At 38.1% G+C, this 22,540-nt stretch overlaps 1 long non-coding RNA gene across 2 annotated transcripts in view; it reads right to left on the bottom strand.

The window, feature by feature from the left end:
* The window catches only part of LOC113832636, a 110,411-nt gene that overhangs the window by 66,086 nt on the left and 21,785 nt on the right, over positions 1-22,540 (bottom strand). For both annotated transcript variants that reach the window (XR_004771755.1, XR_003479965.2), the window contains exon 2: positions 22,262-22,449. This is a non-coding gene — a long non-coding RNA (uncharacterized LOC113832636). The remainder of the gene's footprint in view (positions 1-22,261; positions 22,450-22,540) is intronic.

The following is a 22,540-nucleotide window of genomic DNA, read 5'->3' on the forward strand; positions in this document are numbered from 1 at the left end:
AAAATTATTATGCAGTCGATAGTGGTTTGATGTAATCTGGTTTTTCTGTTTTTATATATTCTGCCTGTGTTTGGGGTAATAGCCATTTGATTATTACCCAGATGAATGACACCACATTTCTTCAGTTTTCTTCTAAGAGTTATTGAGATTCAAGTGTTTTTCTTTTTTCTTTTTTCCCTGAGACAGGGTTTCTCTATATTGCTTTGGAGCCTGTCCTGGAACTCACTCTGACTGACCTCAAACTCACAGAGATCCACCTGCTTCTGCTTCCTGAGTGCTGGGGTTAAAAGCATGAGCCACCAATGCCTGGGTGAGATTCAAGTTTTACATTTAAGTCTTTCACTTACTTTGAGTTCTGTTTCTAGTATTTTATTATAAGAGGCTGCATTTAGTATTGGCATCTGTTTATTCCTTCAATTATGTATCTATATCAACACAGACATGGATATTTATTACACACTTTGGTCTATAGATAAGTACTACATTATTTATTTTATTCTTTACTTTTTGGTGTTGACTACTAGGAATTTTTCTCTAGTGTTGACATGCTCCATATCTTCTTTTTTGAGGAAAACAAAAATTACTTTCCCCAGAGACCCCACTGGAAGCATTTAAATCTTTTAAATCCTGACTTTCAATTGTTTGATTAAATAATATATATGCTGTTGTGTTCCTATGTTACTTGTATGCATGTTTTCAGTGCTAACCAGTTGTCACTGTGTCAGAGGACAACATTTGGTATGCTTTTCCCTGGGGAAGACAAATAATCCTACATCAGCTTTCTTCAGTTGACTACAGGTTTTTATGCCAGTCTGCTTTAAAATGTGTTTAAAAACATTGAGAAGAGCATGCTGTATGGTATCTAGATTCCATTACATTCCTTTGAGAATATCCATTATAAGTTCTCATTCCTTTTTCTGCTATAATTTCATTTGTCTGGACTCAATTGACATACATAATATTATTTGCTTTGCGTAGCTGCTGTTATTGGATTGTTTCCTTAAAATTCATATATTAAAATCTTAGTCCCTATGGTGTTAGTAATTGGGAAATGCTGACTTTGGAAGTTAATTAGGTTTTGAAGACCGGATCCTCATAAAATGTGATTAGTGACCTCATGGAATGTGATACCAGAGAGTCCCATTTTCCTTGTATCATGTAAAAGTTGAGAAAAATATTCTCTTATGTGAAGAATATCGAATCAGATTCTATATTTGCTTCATCTTTATCTCAAACACTGCCAAAGAAACATGTATATTTGTTACTTGTAAGCGTCTTAGTCTAAATCTTGTTTAAGTGCCTTAACAGTCTAAAAGTACAGTTCCTTAATCCTCAGTTTTTGTTTGTTTGTCTTTATTTTTTAGGTGTGTGTGTGTGTGTGTGTGTGTGTGTGTGTGTGTGTGTGTGTGTGTTAGTGCACATGTTAGAGGCTAGAGGTTGACACCAGATATCATCTTAGATGACTTTGCTTCTTGCAGAAGGCTGTCTGGATGAACTTAAGAGTTCATCAATTCTAGCTGCTCTGGCTACCCTGATTGCTTGTAATTCCCTGTCTCTGCCTTCCATGTTGAAATTACAGATGAGTGCTATGCCCACATGGATTTTTACTTGGATTCTGAGGTTTGGAATTCTAATTTGCTCCAGGCTTCATTTCTTCCCAAGCCTATCTCAGACACATAATACATTCTCAAGTGGGTGAGCTTCACAAAATGAGCATTTTGGTCAACGTTATGACTGTCCTCTTATGGAACTGAGATCCTCTTATGGACTGGAATTTCATTGTTATAGCTGTTCCTTTTCTTAAAATTTCCTCCTGCCATTTTACAAACCAGTGACACCTCTCCTAAGTCACTGCTCACATGTTTCCAACAGGGCAAACATAGCCTAGAATGACTGAAAATTAAAATAAAAATCCACTCATCTTTTGCAGAATTTGTCTCTTTTTACCCAATCTTTAGTGTCTCTAGATAATTACTTCTTCTCTATATTGGCTGCATGAACAGTTTTTATACTCTCTACTCTCTATTGGTCTGATAAGACAACTGTAAACAGAAATATGAAAAAGACACAATTTTCATTCAAAACATGCTTATACGATATTCTAGAAAATTATTTCCCAGACAACATATGAATAAACTGAATTTACTAGTTTGATTTAGAGTTCTTGCAATATGCTCTAATCAATTTATAGTAGATTAGTGAACAGAGATAAAAATAGAAAGAGAGGTGTCAGTATAAAAATAATGTGCCCACTTAAATAAAGTTCAAAAGTCAAAGAATTATAATAACCTATTCTATATTAAATAATCTCTTAAATAGTATGATTCAACAATATGTAAAATACACATCTACTATCTAGTGGAATTTTCAAATTATAGTCATAGACTACATGAATATGAAAGTATCCAAATAAAATAATAGAACATTAATTTGTGTTTTCTCATTTCATATTCTGGCTATGAAAGAGGAAAAAATTATGATATGAATTATCAAAGCTCGTATTTGTGAATTTTGATAATTTATAAATCTTATACCTTAACTTTGGGGCTCTTTGGTAATAAGCACTCACTGTAAACCCTGTTAAAATTGTTTTCTTTATTTTTTAATAATGATATCAAGTTTGTGGTAATAAAAGTGAATCCTTCTAAAATCTTCATTCAAATTTTGAAAATTTATATAAGGGAAGGATTGTTATTGGTCATGCATTCATGTTGTCATCTTAAGAAGTTAATTTTAAGCTGATAAAAACTCTCTCTCTCTCTCTCTCTCTCTATATATATATTATATATATATATATATATGAAATTTGGATTTATTGGAAACTGAATATTATCACTGCTGTATTCATGTAAAATAATTGACTAGCTTATTTTTGTTGATTTATTTTTCTGTCAAATCAATCAATACCAGCAATAATGGAAAGTTGCATTCTTTTTTAAACATTTATGTCCACTTACTATTGTTACATATGTTATTGACACCTTTGAGTTTTGTTCATATTTTTAAAACTTTATAGTAACAATTAGTACAAGTAGCTCTTTTACCAAACATAGATACATTATTGCAACATTTTTCCTGCTTTATATTATTGAAAATAGGTCAGAGAAAAGCAGAGTGGATAGACCTGTATTTTCCCAGAAACATATTAAATAATTTTCTGTATTTTCTCTTAAACTATGGTTAAATAATTGAGTTCTTAGTCCATGCAGTTGCCATTACTATGGTAATGAAAATCAAAGTAACCAAATAACTATTTTATAGGCCATGGTTTTTAGTTCTATGTATTTCCTTTTTGTTTCTCACTAACTTTTCCCACTTTTCAATTTCCCTCCTAACTAAAACTCCTTTTCTGGTAAAGGTTATTATTTACTTAGTTAAATAACATTCTGGGTTATTTAAGGGAAGTAAACTTCGGTAAGAAGGTGGTACATGGTTCACTGAAAACAATGACAAATGGTGTTTATCTCTCTGTTACCAAACCTCTGTGGGCCCCCACCTTAGTTTTTTCTTTCTTGTTTCAGTATTTCTCATATAAATTTAAAATCTCTAGTCAGGCATTCCTTGTAAATCCATTGTAAATGTACCTGGTCCATTGCACGCCTACCGTAGTGATATGCACTGATTTGATGCAGTAGAGACTGTCAGAAGGACATGGCTCAGTAGTAGATGTGGCAGCATTTGCTTAGTGTAGATATGTATCTTCCACTTTATCAGAACTATGAAGTACTTCAACAGTTTGTTTTGTTAACTATTATCCCCAATGACGCAAGTACACATTTTATGATCATAAAAAATCTCACTGCGTCAAATATAATCATGTATAAGGGAAGGAAATAGTTTCTTTAATGTAGATTTCTTCCTTTCTCCCATATCATAAATTTTCATATTTATCACTAACAGTATCTTTCCAAGCTTTGTTTTGCAATACACCGAGTCATTTCTCTATCCCTCTTAACATCAGGTAATTTTAAAAACTCTTCCCAGCAACCTTTCTCCCAACTCAATGCAGTCCACTCTCCCTCTCCCATAAAATAGTGATAAATGAGCAGAGTGGTGACCTTTCATAATGAGAAATATCATGGGACTGACTTTCCCACAGTATTTCAAGAGCTCTTCCTCCTGAAAGATCATAGGGAGCTGCCTTTTATGTTCTCCTTGCTATGAAATTGTTCAGTTCTCAGATTTGTGCTCATCCTTTCAAGTATAGAACAAGAAAGATTAAAATTCCCCATGTTCTATTAAGAAAATCAAAGTCTTTGGAAACCATTCATGTTTTATTTAAATGTACTGTCATATAAATAATGTGGTACTATTTGATTTATTTTACTTTTGAAGCCTTGGTCAGATATACATATGCGTGTGTGTGTGTGTGTGTGTGTGTGTGTGTGTGTGTGTGTGTGTGTGTATTGAGACTTCTGAGTTATAAAACTTTATTCAAAATGCCTTGTGTCCAAGAGCAATATAAAGAATATTATAATGAATTGGACCTGTGATTATATCAGATTCATTTTGTTACCACACACATAATACAGCTTTTATATTAAATCATAATTTTATTTTAATGACCAATCCATGTAGAAGTGAGGCATCAGGAATTGGTGGTTTTAAGAAACCATCCATCTATCAGTTCTTTCTGGAAGAGACTGTTACTTTTCCAATCATTTTGGGCCAATGAATGTCAAATTAGTGTTTTTCAAAGACAAGGTTAATTCTGAAAATTTCTTTATACTGAGAATAAACTGTGGTTAAGCTTCTGTGGGAGATAAGAGTGATGAAAACTAGAAAATTGGAAGAGGCAGTATATTTTTACTGGAGTTCTTGAACCTGGAAAAAAAACAACCACAGATCTACTCTAATAATCATTGTGTCAGAGGTAAATGTTTCTGTAAATAATACATGCATTGGAATCCAATGAAGAAAGTCTCTCACTACTGGTGAAACAAGCATCCAACAGTGTTTTTTATACATCCTAGCAATCTTTTTGCCTGACAGTAAAAAGGAGACTTTTTTCAGACATAACTGGATTCATCATTTAAGACTCTGTGTGCTATATTATTCAACTTTCCAAAGAATAGAGATAATTGTTTAGGGTTCAGATGCCAATATGACTAATGTTATTTTCCAGCAAATATATGGGAAATGCCAATCTGTAAACTCTGTGGAATCTGAGAGATCCTATATGTCCTGTTTCTGGAAAGCTGGGACTTAGGTTCCATTTCTCCTGTGGGAAAAGAAGAAAAAATTGGTTCTTGCTAGATTATAGCAAAGCAAACCAGAGATGTATCCTGGGCATCATTATAGAAGTGATATGTTTAGAGGATCAGTTTATACCAATTATAGAATACGAATGAGCAAGTGATAGAAAACTAAGAATTTCAGGGTGATTTACAAATATCAAAACCATTTCCTGATTTTGAAGCAGAAATCAGATGCCAACAAGTAGTTAGAAATTATACAGTATAAGTGGTAAATATACTGCAAGATATACACGAAAGTATGCTACATGGGTCTACAAGATAGTTTAGTTGTTAGAGGAAGGGCCTTGCCACCTAACCCTGATGAACTCTGTTCAGTCCTTGGAACCATGTATAAGTTATAGAGAACAAATCCAAAATTTGTTCTCTGATCTTAACATGAACACGCGCGCGCGCGCACGCACACACACACACACACACACACACACACACACACACACACACACACAGACACACTCAATATTGCCATCATCATCATCATCATCACCATCATCATATAATACATATACATGTATACAGAACCCCTTCCCACAAATAAATAAAATAATGTTTACTAAAAGCTAAAATACCTACATGGGAGCAATTAAAGGATATCCATTAATAAGGTTTTGTGCAAAGAAGGATGGTTGTACAAATTGTGCTGAATGTTACATCTTTTCCAAAAGTGACTCCTGTGGAAAGTTCCATGAATTTCTATTATTTCTTCAGAAGACCCCTTCATTTTTAAGTGGCTATTTTGGGCAAAGCCATCAATTAACACAATGAGATTATTTCCTCCTGTACTTGGTCTAGTTTCTGTAACTGTATTTACTTTTCCCAGACATTGTAACATATATTCGTTTGTTTTGCTATTACTTCCTCATATATAATCCTATTTGGTTACTTCTTGTTTATATCACAAGAAACTAAGAAATGCAGGGTGATCCATTGTGTAAATTATAAAAGATAATGAGAGAAACAATTTTCAAAAATTACAAATGAGGGAAACTTTGTGTATGCATAAGATGACTGAATTAATGGTCTCTGTTTAAACATTATAAAAGAGAAGAAGCACATCAGTAGATGTAGATAATGGGAATAATTAGGTAAGAACACCTAGGTTCTTGCCCCAGCACTTTATTAGCCAGGTGGAGTGACACAGTCCTATGTTTGTAATTCCTCTAGTCTTTGGAGATACCATCTTACTCCTGTCAGAATGGCTAAAATCGATAACACCAAAACAGTCTATGCTGGAGAGGATGTGGAGAAAGAGGAACTTTCCTCCATTGCTGGTGGGAGTGCAAACTTGTACAACCACTTAGGAAATCAGTATGACAGTTTCTCAGAAAAATGGAAATCAGTCTACCTCAACATCCAGCAATCCCTCTTTTAGGCATATACCCAAAGAATGCACACTCATACAATAAGGAAATATGTTGTATATTTACACAATGGAGTACTACTCAGTGGGAAAAAAAAACCAATGGAATCTTGAAATTCATAGGCCAGTGGATGGAACTAGAAGAAACCATCCTCAGTGAGGTAACCCAACCACAAAAAGATAAACATGGTGTGTACTACACATTTTTGATTTTTAGACATAGAGCAAAGGATCACTAGCCTACGATCTACACTGCCAGAGGAGCTAGGAACAATGATTGCAAAGTCCATCAAAGAAGGGGATGTGGACAAGAACACCTGATCAAATTGGAGCCCGGGGGCAGGGAGAGGAAAGAGAGTCTTCATCCAGTTGCTGTTCGAGGCAGAAACAGACACCCACAGCTAAGCACTGAACCATACTACTGGAATTCAGTTGTGGAGAGGGTGGAGGGTTGAGCAAAAGAGCCAAGATGGGCATGGAGAGACCTGCAGAAACAGTGGACCTGATCTACTGATAAAATGGAGACCCTAGCCATAAAGCTGGGGAAACAGTATTGGACCAAACCAAGCCCTTTGAATGTGGGTACCAGCAAGGAGTGCAAAACAGTCTATGAGCCCTATAACAGCAGAGCCAGTCTTTATCCCTACAGCACAAATAGACTTTGGGAGTCCATTCCCTATGGAGGAAACTATTGCAGCCCAGATACAGCAAGGAGAGCCTTAGCCTTCCCCCAAACAATATGACAGACTTTGAAGGTCCTTGGTGGAGGGCCTCACTATCCCTGGGGAAGAGTCAGGGAGTGGGTTGGGTGGGGAATATGGGAGGATGAGAGGGAGAGGGAATGGGGGTGACAGATATGTAAATATGAGTAATTAAAAAAAGACCTATGGATTTTTCATAATTACAATGTTTATTCTTTGTTACTCAGGAATGTTGGTAGGAGACTATATTTTGTAAGTAGGATCACTTACAGCAGTTGGGATGATAGGTCCACACTAAAGAGCCCCTTGAGTCACACAGATGGAGCTTAACTATCCAAAGTATAGCAGATGCAATTATTGTGATGAATGTTGAAGTACCAATTTAATCCCAAGGGGTCATACACAAGAGGATTATAGATTTTGTTAACAGAACTTGATACTGCTAAGGAAAAATAGACAAGCAGAGAGTAGAAATCATTTGGAATCTCAAGATAATTTAAGAATCAAGTGGCTTAGTGAGTAGTGTCCCAGTAACAAACTACAATCTGTGGCCAGGGAGAGGCTTCAATCAGTAAAGTGCTTGCCACCCAAACATGAGGACCTGAATTCAGATGCTGAGTACCTGTGTTAAAAGCCAAGCATAGTAGTTTACCCTTGCAGTATCAGTGCTTGAGATACACAGGTAGGGAAAGTCCTTGCTGCCCATCTAGTCTAGCAAAATTGATGAGATCCAGGCCCTGATGAGAGGCTCTATCACAAAAAATAAGGCAAAAAGTGATGGTCAAATATATTCGACATCAACTTCTTGCCTCCACACTCACATATACACAAACATATATGCACCCCACACAAATTTACACAAACACACACACACACACACACACACACACACACCATGTATGTCAAAAGAGGAAAATAAAACAAAAAAGTCTCTATCCCTGCCACCATGTTTCTAGAACTCATTCAGTTTTCATATTCAGATTTATTAATTGAAGGAGGTGGACTGGGAAGAAGGACTTGTTTATTTATCCCTCCATTTTTAATTTAAATTAGAAACAAGATTGTTTTACATGTCAATCCCAGTTCCCTCTCCTTCCCCTTCTCCCCTGCCCCCTCACTAACACCCTACCTATCCCATACCATTTTTGCTCCCCAGGGAAAGTGAGGTCTTCCAATGGGGAGCCTTCAGAGTCTATCCTTTGGGATAGGGCCTAGGCCCTCCGCCGTGTGTCTAGGCTGAGGGAATATTCCTCTATGTGAAATGGACTCCCAAAGTCAATTCCTATGCTAGGGATAAGTACTGATTTACTACAAGAGGTCCCATAGTTTTCCAAGGCCTCCTCACTGGCACTCACGTTCTGGATCAGTCCCATGCTGGTTTCCCAGTGATCAGTCTGGGGGCCAAGAGCTCCCACTTGTTCAGGTCAGCTGTTTCTGTGGGTTTCACCAGCCTGGTCTTGTCTACTTTGCTCATCACTCCTCCTTCTCTGCAACTGGATTCCAGTTCAATTCAGTGTTTACCTGCTGGTGTTTGCTTCTACTTCCATCAGCTGCTGGATGAAGGCTCTGGGATGGTATATAAGTTAGTCATCAATCAAGGGAGAGCATTTAAGGTAGCCTCTCCACTGTCACTTAGATGGTTAGTTGGTGTCATCCTTGTAGATCTCTTGAAATTTCCCTAGTGCCTGATTTCGCTTTAAACCTATACTGGCTCCCTCTTTGATGGTATCTTTTATTTTACTCTCCTTTATTCTTCCCTCTACACAACATTTCTGCTCCCTTGTGTCCTCCTCACTCCTCCTCTTCTCCCCTTCTCATTCTCCTAGCTCCCTCTACCCTCCACCCATGCTCCCAATTTTCTCAGGAGATCTTGTCCATTTCCCCTTCTCTGGGGGACCTTGTATGTCTTTCTTGGAGTACTTCTTCTTGCCTAACTTCTCTAGGCAACTTCTCTAGGTGTGGATTGTAGGCTGGTAATCCTTTGCTCTATGTTTAAAATCCATATATAAGTGAGTGCATACTATGTTTGCCTTTTTGTGACTGGGTTACCTCACTCAGAATGGTTTCTTCTAGTTCCATCCATTTGCCTGCAAATTTCAATATTCCATTTTTTTTTCTGCTGAGTAGTACTCAATTTTGTAAATGTACCACATTTTTTTGTATGAATTCTTCAGTTGAGGAGCATCTAATTTGTTTCCAGGTTCTGGCTATTACAAATAATGCTTCTATGAGCACAGTTGAACAGATTTCTTTTCTGCACTCCTGGTGAGAGTGCAAACTTGTAGAGCCACTTTGGAAATCAGTTTGGCGATTCCCAAGGAAGGACTTTGAAGTGTCATAAAAAGGACATAGGGTGGCAAATCTTCACTTTGTCCCTGTAAGGGGTACAACCACTTAATAGAAAAACTGAGGAGAAAATTTGAATAATGGGGAAAGAGAAACATGTGAAGGAGTTTTTAAGAGTTGACATCTGTACCCCAAAACATAAATAACTGTAATGTTCACTCATTTTCTTTGAGACAATATCTTACTGATCACTCCAAGCTGGCATTGATATGACTTTGTAGTCTGACTCATAATTGTTTCAGTCTTTCTGCCTCAGCCTCCTGTGCACAGGAATGACAAATATGAGCTACCATATCTACTTTTGTCTTCTTACTATAATTGATCCATGTAGAATGTAGGTAATGAATAAGGCCCTGATAAAGGAAATGCTAACTGTGTGTATGTTGCAAATTTAATCTGGAATGATTTCCAATACCAGTTTTATGGGACCTGAAAACATAATCCAGGCAAACATATTGGTAGTAGCTTCAGACCCCACCCTTGCCCTTTCAATGATGTAGTTAACAGCTCTTATGGTGAGAAAGACAAGTGTTATACTATCAATCTGCCTTGTCACTTACCAAATAGCAGATCAGAGCAATATACATCAGGGCTAGCCAGGTGTAGATTAGTTTTATGCACAAAGATGTAAAGGATTCCCAAGTAAGAATCCCCATCATAGTTCCATCTTATTCCCTGTACTAAGACAGATCTGAAAAACACCACAAAAAGCTGAAAAATAATGAGTTAGAATAATTACACACAATGACTCAAGAAATGACATTCTAGAAAAATAAAAGAGCTAAATTTACATACTGAGAGAGGATACTTGTCAGGGGAAATTGATCCAGGTGAGCAACAAGACATTTCCTTGTGAAATAATAAGAAAATGTAGTACAAAAGAAACAGTCAAAGCTCCAAGGAGAAATATCAAATATCTTGTGTGAATAAAATGTCAACTTGACTTCATATTTCTTTCCACAACATTTAACATCTTCCAACAATGAAATGACATAGACACAGGAGAGGAGGGAAGTAGGTTGTGTGGAGTACAGATGGAGGGTTTCTGCTCCTGTTACAAAGGCCACAGTCAAGTGACTTTAGTCATGCATTTTCGTACTTGAACTATTTTTGTCCTAAAGCATACATGTTAGACTATTAAGAAATGCTGAGGAGGCTATAGATAAAGGATTAACATAAATAAAAGAAATAAAAATAGAAGCAGTAAAACACACTAAAATGAAAAGGGATCACTAAAATACTTCTCAATTGAGGTGGGACTGTGAGTGAAGCACCAGATATTCATCTATGCAAAACATACGGGCTCATCGTCGAGAGATGAATATGTTTAAAAGTTTTTCGTATTAAATGTGTGCATACATGTGCATGTGTGCATCTCTCTCTCTTTCTTTCTCTCTCTCTCTTTCTTTCTCTCTCTCTCTCTCTGTGTGTGCTTAGCATGCATATTAATTAAATAGTAACAAATATAATTTATATAGTAATGTAGTTAGCATAGTGCACCAGATGTTATGGTTCACTGGCTTCTATATTCTTTCTTTTTATTTTGTCAATCTTTATTTATCTTAAGTAAAATGGATTAAATTATATCATCCAATACATAAGTCAATATTGTGTAAGTATGCATATATGCATATATTTATGTTATATGGTCTATGTCTATATGTATTTATGCATGACTTGTACATATTTATAGATATTTATTTGTGTTTGTGTATTGTGTGTTGGGGCTATGACCTATTGCTTCTGAGACTGTGGCAAAGAATCAGCTAATATTTGAACTAAAAAAAAATACTGCAGTTAAGATGCCTGATACTTGTCAGAAGTATATATGGCTAGTCCTGGAATGTCATGGTTTGATATTTTATAGTAAATATATTTTCAGAAATAGAAAGAATTTACTTAAAATCAATAAAACTGTAGTAAGAAAAAAACTAGTGGCATACTTGATTATTATCAAATTTTTATAGCATTCATGTCTATAATGATGTATTTTTGTAGTACTGCTAATGCGGTAATTTGATTGCAGCAGTATTAACACAAATTCGATTAATGCTGTGTGCTGTGATGAGGCTGAAATGCTCAGGGGACCTTTCAGGTCTCCTGTCCTATGGCACCATAGTCATATGCTCATTCCATCACAGGCTGCAAGGCTGTTATAGAAGAACTCTTAGAACCAATCATTCCAAGATGTTTAGTCTGTTAAGTACAGTCATTTCCTCCCACCCAAATCTCAACTTTCTCAATCTGCAAAGATTTTTTCTCATTGAAGACAATCAATGAGGCATTTCTAAATGGACTGTTTTATATATTTCTCCAGTTATCTCAGTGGGGACTCCTCCCACATGTCTGAAGGAAAGGTTACAAATACTAATTCATTCTATTTGCCTATTCCACAAAACAATGGATCACTTTTGTAGTCATAGCAACGTATTTTCTGACCAGTTCATGTCCTCTTTAATTAAAAAAAAGTAGTTTTACCTCTTAGAGACTAAAACAGTTTGAAGCACCCAGCCTAGAAACAATTCTGGGGTCTCATTGTACTTTCATAATCATCAGACCTTTAATTATTAACAATTGTATTACCAGGTAGGTTCCTCTTGACAGGGCACTTTGCTAGCAGATCTTGAATGTCCAGGAATATTTGACAGAAAGTTAAATAATATAAGATATTTAAGCTTTCATTTCTGTGTTCCATTGGTTATATGTAATAAACTTTATTTTCATTCTATAATACTCTTGATTGTACACTTAAGGAATGCATTGATTCTTGGTTGATCATGTGTAGGTATAAAAGTGAAAAATTAGAAAAAACATGAGTTGAAAATCAAGAATGGACAGTGAGGTGATGGGAACAAGTGATGTATTTTACAGCACAGGGCAGACATTTTTCACTTTGTTGAGTTAAGAAAGATATAGCTACTTCAAAACTTTCTACTTCATGACTGGCTTTGTTGCCCACACAGGGTTTTTTGTACCTTCAGTCCTGTTGTATTCAGCTCATAAAACTCTGAGGGAAACAGATTGGTGAACAGCAGTGTCCTGGTCTTGGGACCAAGAGCATGCTGTCTAACTTCTCAGCCCTTTGAACTTGAACCACCCCTACTAATCATGACTGATTTGGTAGGCTGAAAGGGCCATTCCTCATGGCTTTGCTGATTAACGTCTTGTGGCAGTTGCTCCAATTCCCTGTGACTTTCCATCTGGGTAAATAGCTGTCATCATTAGGTAATGGCTGCTTTGTTAGGCTATGAAATTACTAAGCAGTTCCTACAATCTAGTGCTGATTTAACATGATTTGATTTAATAATTAGTTATGACTTTCCCATTTCCACTTTCTAGATTATGGCAATTTAAAGTGTTCTTGTTTTGCTTTCTCTTTCCTCACTCTCCTGGCATTCATATTCTTTCACAAATAAACTATATCATTTCTTAAAGATTGAAATAATAGAGCAGCTAGTGGCCACTATAATTTAACTGTCATCATTATCTTCCACAGTCAGAATATACCCACCCCCCTTTTCCATCAGAATTTGCATAGTTTCAGGGATGTAGCAACTTGCAAGAAAGAAGGAGAAATTTCTTAGACTAATAGTCATGAGAAACCAATAACTTGTTTATTTAATTACAAATCCTAATACCATCTACAATTTTCATTGGAATAGGAGGAGAGTATTATGGTGAGAGATTCCTAAATCCATTTTCAAAAGTTATCTGACATGAGACTAGATAGCTCAGGGACCTAGAGCAAAAATTAAAACTAATATTTAAAAAGGGAGAATAAAATGATTCCTAAAGACATTCTACTATACTTATAGATCAATTCCATTTTCAGCCATCATCAGAGAACCTGCCTCCTGTAGCAGATGAAAACAAATACAGAGACCCACAGCCAAACGTTATTCTGAGAGGGTGAGACGTTGGACCATGCATTCCTAAATGAGGTATTGTGATCAAATCCCTCTCCTAAGGGCTCAGGGAACCCTGTTGAAAGCAGAAAAAGTGCAAGAGTCATAGGAAATTAAGAACATCCAGAAAATAAGCCCCCCCTAGAGCAACAAGTTTGACACACATAGGAACTCACAGAGACTGAGGCATCATGAATGGTTCTACACCAGATGGATTCCTAGACCTAAAATGAGAAGTGGTCATATATTCCCATCTGTCTTAATTAGGGTTTCTATTGCCATGACAAAACACAATGACCATGAAGCAAGTTGGAGAGGAGAGGGCTTACTCAGCTTACATTTCAGCATTGCTGTTCACCATTGAAGGGAGTCAGGACAGGAACTCAAACATGGCAGGAACTTGGAGGCAGCAGCTGATGCAGACACCATGGAGGATGCTGCTTCCTGGCTTGCTTCCCCTGGCTTGCTTAACCAGCTAAGGGATGGCGCCATCCACAATAGGCTGGGCTCTCCCTGATAGATCATGAAATGAGAAAATGCCTTACCCCTGGAACTCATGAGGCATTTCCTCAACTGAGGATCCTTCTCTGATGACTCTAGCTTATGTCATGGTTCATGTCTGGGTCCCATGGTCCAATCAGAACTGAGATCCGGATTGATCCACAGCCATAGCACCAATAAAGGCCATTTGAATGTCAGGAGAACCAGAACCAGATTAATGTCTGCATGGCCACACAAGGCCATGGTGTTGTGTGAGTCTGGGCGGCTGCCAGGGGCCACACCTGGGTCTGTGGCCTTGCTGAAGTCCATGGCTTGTTATCACTGACAGTAGTGAGGAGAGTGCTACACAGAGTTGGCCCTGCCCCTCACTGGCTTCAGCGCTAGGGGGAACTTTTTCTGCCCCTATCAACTGCTCCACTCTGGAGAGTGGGCCCTGGACCTCCCTAGGTCACCACAGTAGATCTGCCCCTGCAGGAGAGGGTGCAGATGAACCAGCCCTGAATATTCGAGATTGGGAGAGACTGTCACAGGATGGCATGGGCAAGGGAAATAACTCCCCCCTCATTCCTTGCCTCTCATCCTTTGCCACCTACTGTAGGCAGGACAAGCTGGTTCCTGGGTCACAAGAGCGTGAGAGTTGAACCTGCTCCTCACTGGCTGGAGCTCTAGGATGAGTGAGCCCTGCACCTAGCCTGGGCAGCATAGTAGAGCAGACCCCATGGACAGAGATCCAGGTGATCTGCCTGTAAAAGTTTGTGGGAAATCCAGCTCTACTCTTCATCAGTAACTGTATGATGGAATGGAAAAGGGAGAGATGACCTCCTTCCTCCCCCATCCCTTGCCACCTGTGGTGGGTGGGAGAGTTGGCTCTGAGAGCATGAGAGTGGGGGGATTTTCACTGCCCTTATAAGAAGCAGCAACAAGGACAGCAGTTGCTGCACCTCACCTGCCAGCACACTAGAGCTGACCGTAATGGTAGGTGTGCCAGTGAGCTGGCCCAGAGGGCATGAGCACAGGATCAACCCCCAACACTCCTCATCTGCCATGTGGTGTCATGGGTGATGAAAAATGCACTCCCTCCTCTTGTTCCATGCCATTTGTGCACCAGGGCCATAAGAATGGAACAACTGGCCCTGCCTCCCACCAGCTACAGCACATGGAAAAGAGGGTCCTTCACCTCACTTGGGCAAAACAGTAGAGCTGCCCCTGCCCCCTCCCTAGTACAGCATCGGATGACAAGTGTAAGGGGAAATATGCTCTCGGTCCCAACTCCTTGTAACCTGGGATGGGCAGGAGAGTAGATTTTGGAGGCACAGGAATGGAAGAGCTGGCCCTGCCCCTCACTAACTGCAGCAATTGGCAGAGTAGATCATTCACCTCACCTGGGGAAGATAGTAGAGCTGGCCCTGGTGGTGTGAGTGCAAGTGAGCTATACCCAAGGGTGTGAGAGCAGAAGAACTGGCCTGGTCCTTGCTGTCTGATACATTGGGTGAATTAGCTGAGGCAGAGATGGAGAGCTAACCTGAGTGGTAATGATGCAGGAAACCTGGCAGGCTGATCAACCCAGCTACCACCCAGGCCCAGGTCTATGAAGTAGCCCACCCCAACACCCACCTTATCTATGAACTGCTGGAGCATCTAAAGCAGCTAGACCTACATATCTAAACCTGTAGGATCTTCATTATACAAGGTAAAAATAGGATGCCTAAGAGGAGTCCCACTGTGTTGAATCAAAGTTTTCTAACCCGGCAGGAATCCCACCTCCCTGGAGCCCCAAATAAACACATGTGCGCTATATTAATTATGAATCTGTTGGCCAATGACTAGGGCTTATTGGCTAGCCCTATCTTAACTATTAACCCATTCTATTAATATAAATTTTTCCAAGTGGTCTCATCTAGCCAGAGAAGGGTCTGGCACATCCTACCTTCCCAGTCTCACATGGCATCTGCTGTCTATCTACCCTTCCCAGAATTCTCCTTGTCTCCTAGCCCTGCCTATATTTCCTGCCACATTGACTACTGTGTTTAATTCATCAACCAATAAGATGATATATCCCCATCACCAGTGAATTTCCAGTATCAATAGTGTAGCAAAAAACCAGACCAATGACCCTTTGCAATGAACCCTTGTAAGTAAAGATATATGGACTAAAAGATATACTGTGTGGCTCACTGGGCCATAGTGCAGCTTCCATGCCAAGATTATTTTTTTGATTTTTGTTTATTTTCTTTTGTGGGGGAGGTTGCAAGGGCTGAGGGCAGAAGCTAGGAGATGGGGATATGATTGGGATCAGGATGCATATTGTGAAATACACAAAGAATCAATGAAAGTTAAAAAAGAAAATAATGTGCCTTTTATAATATATCCCAATTATAGTTTCCTCTTCCCCCACTTCTCCTAGATTCTCCCTCTCTCTCTCCCCTCCAGATCTACTCACTTTCTGTTTCTCATTAGAAAGCAACAGGCTTCCAAGAAACAAGAACCAAACATGACAAAGTAAATTATAATAAGATGAAGCAAAAACTATTCTTTGGATGTTGAACACAGGAACCCAAAAGGAGGAAAAGAGTTGCAAAAACACGACCAACAACCAGACACCCACTTGTTCTCACAGACCCATAAACATACTAATCTAATAGCGGTAATATATATGGAGAGGATCTGGTGCAGACCCATGCAGTCCCTGTGCTTGCCACCTCAGTCTCTGAACAATTATGAGCCTTTATTAGTTGATTCAGAGGTTCTTCTGAATGTCCTCCATTCTTACAATCTTTCTGCCTCCTCTTCTCTGAGCTCTGGGGGGAGGGATTTGGTGGAGCCCTAATATTTAGACTCTCCACATAAAATTGGTTGTGGGTCTGTGCATCTGTTCCCATTTCTGATAATGATTGAATAAGGAAGGGATCTATGAATATAGCAGATTATCATTAGCAGTCATTTTATTGATACTTTAAAAAGATTTTTAGTGTTTGGTTTTATCTTAGGTCTCTAGGCTACCTAATCTCTGGTTGTTAGTAACCTAAGCAGTCTTTTCTATGGCTTCCTTCTTGTGGAGTAGGCTGTAACTCAAATCAGAATTTTTGTTCCACCATCACCCTAGCATATTTTACAGGGCAGTCAAAGGTTTTGTGGTTGAATGTTTTTTTTTTTTTTTTTCCTGTTAGGGTATTCTGCAGAATAGCTTTTCACACCAAAGAGACTAGAACATAGGGGTAAAAGATCCCTCTAGGATCCAGCCCAACTTCTCAATGTTCAATGTGTTGTGTAGATGTTGTCCTAAAAAAATGAGCCCTCCTGCCAGTTTGTGGAGAGCAACCATTTGTCTTAGCAATAGCCTGGGTTGTTTGGGGATTTCAACTGGACCCCTTGGCCAACAACTTATTTGAATACCACCTAGTTTTCTTTGCCTGGTGACAAGAGATAGTCTGTTGAGACTCTATATCCCCCATTTCTAGTAGTCCTAAATAGGATCACCTTCAGAGATTTCAGAAAGTTTCCTCTGAAATATGTTTACACATATCCCTCAAATGACCCCAATTCTAGTTGTCTGTCCCTGCACTTTCTCCTTCCACCTCATCTCACCCCCACCTGAGCCTGTACCCTCATTCAACTCCTCACATCCCTAACCACCACCAGTTTGACAATAAAATATATTCTTTTACCCCCTTCCCAGAGAGATCCATGCATACCCCTTCCTCTTTACCTAACATATCTGTGTCTATGGATTGTAGCTTGGTTATCATTTAACACCTGGACACTGGATTAACATTGTGGATTATTAGTAGCCCCAAACTGGAAACAACCTAGATTTCCCTAAACAGAAGAATGGATAAAGAAAACATAGTACAATTACTCAATGAAGTATAATTAGGATGCTAAAAAACTGACATTATGAAATTTGCAGACAAATGGATACAACTAGAAAAAATCATACTGAGTAAGAAACACGCAGAAAATATGTATATGATGTATATTCATGCATAAGTGAATATCACCAGTTGCAGGCACTCCAACTCCAAACTCTGATGGACTGCCACTGCTCAGGTACAGGCCACACCCTTCAGAAGAACTATTTAATGATCCGCCTGCCAGTTGAATTGCCCCACTCACTAGATCAGGGTCCTAAAGACCCATTCCACTTCTTCCTCCACCCATCTCACCCACTGTACGACTTCTTGGCCCTTACCCCCAATCAAGATGGACCTCTGATGCAAGGTATAGGCCATGCTTGTCAGCAGAACAGGTGCAGGCCACAACAACTTGAAGAACAGGTATAGGCCAAGCAAGCCAGAAAAACAGGCGAACTCAGGCAGAGATTCTCTGTTGGACAGAGGCCACACCTGCCACCAGATTTCCTCCACTCAGTAACCTAATGATCCCCTGCCACTGCTTTCTTCATCATCATATTCTGAACCTCAATTTAGGTAAAGACTCCCCCTGCTGCAACAAACCCAAGCTAGCTGCCAGAAATCCAGGCCAAAATTGGAAGGAGACTCCCTAGTGGATTAGAGGTCACACCTGTCACCAGAAATCCAAAGACCACAAGACAAAAGAGAAAAAAAAAAGAAAGAAAAAATGCTTACCCAACAACGACAAACTCAGAAATCAGCACCTAGATCTGCAATCATGCCAAACACAAAAACCTAAATGCCAGAGTAAGAACACAATCAACAACAACCAGGGAAATATAGTAACACCAGGGCCCAGTTATTGTATAATATCAAGACCTGAATATTCTAACATAGGTGACACACGAGAAAGTGACCTTAAAACTAATTACATGACAATGATAGAAGATTTTAAACAGGAATTTGAAAAAAAAACTTAAAAAAATCAAGAAAAAGAGAAACAAAAAATTGGAGAAAATCAGTAAATCTCTTAAAAAATGCCAAGTAAGCCAGGAAAAAATTAAACAGATGAAGGAAACTATTTAATACACGAAAATGGAAATAGAGCAATAAAAAACAAATAAGGAGGGAATTCTGGAAAAAGAAAAATCTAGGTAACTTAACAGGAACTACAGACACAGGCATCACTAACAGAATACACAAGATTGAAGACAGAATTTCAGTTGTTGAAAATGCAACAGAAGAAATAGATTTATCAGTCAAAGGAAATATTAAATTTAAATAATTCCTAACACAAAATGCCCTGGCCCTCGGGGTTCTGGTAATTCGTGGGTTCAAGGGGGGACCAACCCTGAAAATAAATGGGTGAGAAAGAGAAGCAAGACCAAGCAGTGTCCTTGTCAAGGTCTAATTTTATTGATTATAATCAAGGGTTTTTTTAAAGAGAAAGGAGGAAGTAGAGAAAGAGGTATTGGGGGAGGAATGGGTGTTAATTGCTCTCAGGCCAGGGCAGGTGTCCCAGAACCTAAGGGGTGGGGCTCTTGACTAATTGGAGGTTAGCTGAGCATGAATGTCGCAAGGCCTCTTGTAAGGAGCTGGCTCCTGACAACAAAATATTCAGGAAATCTGGAGCACTATGAAAAAGCGAACAAACCTAAGAATAATAGGAATAGAAGGAGAAAGACTCAGCACAAAGACTCAGAAAAAAATCTTTAACAAAATCATACAAGAAAAATTTCCTAACCTAATGAAGGACATTCCTAAAGGTAACAAGAAGCTTACAGAACACCAAATAGATTGGACCAGAAAAGAAAGTTCCTTAGTCACATAATAATCAAAACATGAAACATACAGAACAATGAAAGAGTATTAATAACTGGAAGTGAAAAAAGTCAAGTAACATATAAATCAGATCTATTAGAATTATACCCAGCTTGTCAGTGGAAACCCTAAAAGGCAGAAACACCTCGATAGATGTCTTGTAGATTCTACGAGACCACAGAAGCCAGCTCAGACTATGATATCTAGGAAAACTTTCAGTCACACAATGGAGAATGTCACACCAAAGCCAAATTTAAACAACATCTCTTCAAAAATCCAGCTCTACAGAAGGTACTAGAAGGAAAACTCCAAACCAAGGAGATTAACTACATCCATGAAAATATAGGGAATAAAGAATCTCACACCAGCAAAATATTACAAAGAAGGGAAACACACACACACACACACACACACACACACACACACACACACACACACACACACACACATTTCAACCACCAACAACAAAATAACAGAAATTAATGATCACTGGTCATTAATTCCTCTCAATATCAATGGATTCAATTTGCCACTAAAAAGACGAAAGTTAACAGAATGGATACAAAAACAGGATCTGTCCTTCTGGTGCATATAAGAAATACACTTCATTATCAAATATAGACATTACCTCAGAGTAAAGGATTGGAAAAAGATTTGTACCCAAGAAGCATGCTAGTGTTGTTATTCTAATGTCTGACAAAATAGACTGAAAACCAAAATTATTTAAAAGAGATGGAGAAGGACATTTCATACTTATCAAAGGAAAATATCCACCAAGATGACATTTCACGTCTTAACATCTCTGCACAAATGCAAGGGCAATCTCATTCATAACAGAAGCATTATTAAAGGTAGAGTCACACATTGAACCACACACATTAATAGTAGGCAACTTCAATATACCAATCTCACCCATGGACAGGTCTTCCAGACAAAATCTAAACAGAGAAATCATGGAGCTAACATTATGCCTTAAATGGGCCTTACAGATATCTATGGAACATTTCACTCAAACAGAAAAATATACCTACTTCTCAGTACCTCACAGAATTTCCTTAAAACTGACCACATGCTTGGTCACAAAACAAGCCTCTGCATAAATGAGAAAAATGAAATAATGCCCTGTATCATATCAGACCACCATGTGTCTGATAGGATATGTAGATTTCAACAATAACAGAAACAAGAAAGCTTACAAACTCATGGAAATTAAACACTCCATACTGAGTCAAGAAAGAAAGAAAGAAATTAAAGACTTCTGGAAGTCAATGAAAATGAATTCAAAACTTACACAAAATTATGGGACACAAATAAGTGACAAGAAAATAAAACCACAGAAACTATTATCTGGACTAAGAGAAAAGTTCATAGTACTAAATGCCTTCATAAAAAATTAATGATGTCTCATCTTAGCACCTTGACAGCACCTTATGTCTCTAGAACAAAAAGAAATAAAAACACTGAAGAGGAGTAAATATGGGGAAATGATCAAATTCAGGGTTGAAATCAATAAAATAGAAGCAAACAAAGCAATACAAAGAATCAATGACTTGCTCTAACAGTCTTGATTATATTGGTTTAAAATCTCTTCCAGACTATAGAATTGACAGATTGATTAGTGGGGATTAAACATAGATCAGCTAGATGTGCTTTGATGACAGTTTCTAGAAAGCCATGGGGAAACTTTTTCCCCCTAACTCTTAAGTCTCACTAAACTGAAGTATTCATTCTTTTGTGAAGTGTATTTCTAAGAACATTCTGGAAAACAAACTATTTGCCTACAAAATCCCTTTAACATTAAGGGGATAAAATGACTACATGTGTTTATTAATACAATTATAGGACTGACTTTCTGAACTTATGGAATTACTGGACTGGCGAAGAGACTTCTCTGATTAACTAGTGGCTACCTCCACCCTCTGGTCTTCAGGCAAGTATTATTTGTTAGAGTATAAATATCACCACATCCACCTTTTGTCTAAAAATCAAAAGAAAGGTTATAACTAATATGAGGAAAACTATAAAAAATAAATACAATAATGATACACAATATATACAGGCAATAAATACATCAACAATTGTGTAGTCCATTAACAATTGACAAATTCATAGAAAATGCTCCATATCTATCCTATCTTGGTGAGTCCAAAAGATTATACCTAAATCACTTTCTATTCTCACTTAAATTACCAAAACTATCTTTTTTATGTCTTTCAACCTTATACACTTTACATTCCTTTAGTGAATTTCTTTCCTGAGTCTGGTAACAAGGAAAAGTAAAACTACAACTATAAATTCTTCAACTCCACTAGAGACCTGAGAAGGAAATAATATTATCAGATAAAGCAAGAAGTACAAGCAAGTGACTTCCAACAAATGTGAGAAATGACAGAAACTGCTGACTCCCTGGAGAGTAACCCAAGGTCGCTCTGCAACATTGGGGTATCCATCTTTAGCCTATAAGCTTAGCATATCTGACAGAGTTTTCTATGAGGTAGGATATTCTAAAGCATTGCCCTACCTTGTCTTGGCAAAGTTTTGCTTTGGCAGTCCTTTCTTTTGTGTTCTGGTGGTCCAATTTGGACATCATACTTTCAGCAGTCAAAGCAAGGACACTTTCTTGCCCAGTGGCTAACTTTTGAAACAAACAAAGTAATCTCCATGTGGAGTTTGTTCAATGCCCATCATCTTCTCCAAATTAGATTGGTGCTGCCAGAAGTAGACATTGCCATTGTCATGAAACATTGTCATTGTCATAAGATATTTTCTCATTATCATAAAAAGAACCTATGTTATTAAA

This window comes from Cricetulus griseus, assembly GCF_003668045.3.
Source record: "Cricetulus griseus strain 17A/GY chromosome 1 unlocalized genomic scaffold, alternate assembly CriGri-PICRH-1.0 chr1_0, whole genome shotgun sequence".
In the NCBI taxonomy this organism is placed as follows: domain Eukaryota; kingdom Metazoa; phylum Chordata; class Mammalia; order Rodentia; family Cricetidae; genus Cricetulus; species Cricetulus griseus.